General features: G+C 45.0%; 1 non-coding gene across 1 annotated transcript; it reads right to left on the bottom strand.

The window, feature by feature from the left end:
- Positions 1–219: 219 nt before the first annotated feature.
- TRNAK-UUU lies at positions 220–292 on the bottom strand. Its single transcript has one exon. It is a non-coding gene; the product is annotated as a tRNA-Lys (tRNA).
- Between the last annotated feature and the right edge of the window lie 2,332 nt (positions 293–2,624).

The raw sequence follows: 2,624 nt of genomic DNA, 5'->3' as shown, positions 1-2,624 counted from the left end.
AAGTGAAAGTGTTAGTCCGTCATGTCCAGCTCTTATGATCCCATGGACTGCAGCCCACCAGGCTCCCATGTCCATGGAATTCTCCAGGCAAGAATACTGGACTGGGTTGCCATTTCCTTCTCCAGGGGATCTCCCCAAGCCAGGGATCGAACACCGCTCTCCCGCACTGCAGGCAGACTCTTTACCCGTTGAGCCACCAGGGAAGCCCAAGTCAGCACGTGCCCAAACAGGTATATGAACCCTGGCCCCCCAGATTAAAAGTCTGATGCTTTACTGACTGAGCTATTCAGGCAAAGTGAAAGTTGCTCAGTCCTGTCTGACTTTTGGCAACCCCATGGACTAGTTCTTGAGGCCAGATTACTAAAGTGATTAGCTTTTCCCTTCTCCAGTGGCTCTTTCCAACCCAGGAATCGAACTGGGGTCTCCTGCATTGCAGGCATATTCTTTACCAACTGAGCTATGAGGGAAGCCCCATCCTTTTCTCAGTTCAGTCGCTCAGTCATGTCTGACTGTTTTTGATCCCGTGGACTGCAGCACGCCAGGCCTCCCTGTCCATCAACAACTCCTGGAGTTTACTCAAACTCATGTCCATTGAGTCGGTGATGCCATCCAACAATCTCATATCCTTTCTAAAGCTTGATGACATTTCCAGAAAGCTGGCAAGGGTTAATGAATGGGGAAGTTTCCATCTAAAGCATCTTATCTTTTTGTTTGTGGAAACATCTTTTTGACAAACCCTAAAACTCTAAAGAACAAACTCAAACACCTACAGCTACCACTGTTAAAACTTAGGACTCAGCAGCCACCAAATCCCTACTGTATTAAAGGACATCTTCTTGTCCCCATGGTAAAAAGAATAAAGACATTCTGAAATTGGTATCAGCTTCATCTTTAACAGAGCCTTCTCAAGGACTTTCACATGTAAACAAGATCGTTAAACACTTAATTTGACATTTATTACCTTTAAATATTCATAAGCCACCAAGTCCCGGGGAACACCTACTGCACCGTTCAAGCCTGACTGAGTTTCTCAGAATATGATGTGCACGTGAATTACCTTCAGGAACGCGGGGAAATTTCACGGTGCAGCCTTCTCTGAAACTTTCATGGCGCTCACTAATTTTATGAATTGTCTGGTTTGCAAGCAAGGTTGGAAACCTAACAGAACAACCTGTATCTATTTCATTTTCCATGTGAGTATAATTCTGTCTTCCTTTGAAGGAGTTAGCAGAAAGATGTGAACATTTTATCTCAGGCTGTCCTCCCAGCCTTTTTCCTTTCCCATGGTGAAACCACCAAACTCTGGAGGGATTGAAGACCGCCTCCTTTTCAGCCTTGATAATTGTCACTGATGTTTGCAATCAGTTCTAGAATGTGAGATGGGAAGCCAACTTAGTCTGACAGCAGTGAGAAAGAAAATATACTTGCATTACACTGAAGACATTGTCCTATGTGGATGAGAAGACAAAGTGAAATACTGGTGACACACGGGCTGTGTGACTTGTTTTCACCTCTTGGATATCAAATTAAAAGTATTACTTGGGGATTTCCCTGGTGGTCCAGTGGTTAAGAATCTGCCTGCCAATGCAGCGGACATGGGTTTGATCCCTGGTCCAAGAAGACCCCACATGTTATATGGCAACTAAGCCCACGTGCCAGAACTACTGAAACTGCACCTAGAGCCCATGCTCTGCAACAAGAGAAGCCACCACAATGAAGAGCCCGCACACCACAGCTAGAGAGCAGCCCCCACTGGCCATGACTACAGAAAGCTGGGGCACAGCAGCAAAAACTCAGTGCAGCAAAAACAAAAACCAACCAACAAAAGTTCTCCCAAAATATTACTTGAGCATAAATCAGAGCAGTGAGAATCTGCCTAAGGATGTGGAGGTGGTAGGGATGAGGCAGGTGAGAAAAAGGTTCTATTCTCACCCTTTACAATTCCTCCAGTGCAAAATCCCCCCATATTGCTGATGCTGCAATTGTCAGTATCAAATCTCTTTCATGTTGATAGTAATCACACTGATGACCATCTTGCCCGTTTTATAGGTCAGGAAACTGAAGCTCAGGGAATCTGAAAGATTAGTTCAAGGTCACACAGCTGAAATTTAAACTTGGCTATTCTGACCCTATGTTTAGGACTCTTTCACTATAAACACCTAATTTTAAAAGTCCTGTCCCTGTCTGTGGGGATTCCCCAGCACCCTTTGAAGGAGCTGGAGATTAAGAGCATGAATCAGAGAAGACTGAGGGAAGCTTTGCTCTCTATCATCAAGTAAAAGGGCAGATGGAAAAGGAATTAGCTCTGTCCTGTGAGGTTGTAGATAACAGGATTAGAACAACTGGTATGGATTGAAGGCAGCGGGTAAATGGAAGAATTCTCTAGCCGTCAACACTATTCAACAATAAAGTAGGTGACTGTGTTAGGTGTTGAGCATCTTGTTCTGAAAATGTTCCAGCAGACACTGGCTGACCCTCTGATTGGGATGCTGTCGTTGGGATTCCTGTGTTGGGTGAGGAGCTGAAGTAGAAGGGGCTCAGCATTTGCAGAACACTAGATTGCTGGGTACACAGGTCTCTGTTACAGCTTCCTGTGACATCAGCGCAAGTAAGTGCTCTAACAT

Source organism: Oryx dammah, unplaced genomic scaffold (assembly GCF_014754425.2).
Source record: "Oryx dammah isolate SB20612 unplaced genomic scaffold, SCBI_Odam_1.1 HiC_scaffold_15, whole genome shotgun sequence".
NCBI lineage: Eukaryota > Metazoa > Chordata > Mammalia > Artiodactyla > Bovidae > Oryx > Oryx dammah.
This window is presented reverse-complemented; position numbering and strand designations above follow the sequence as displayed.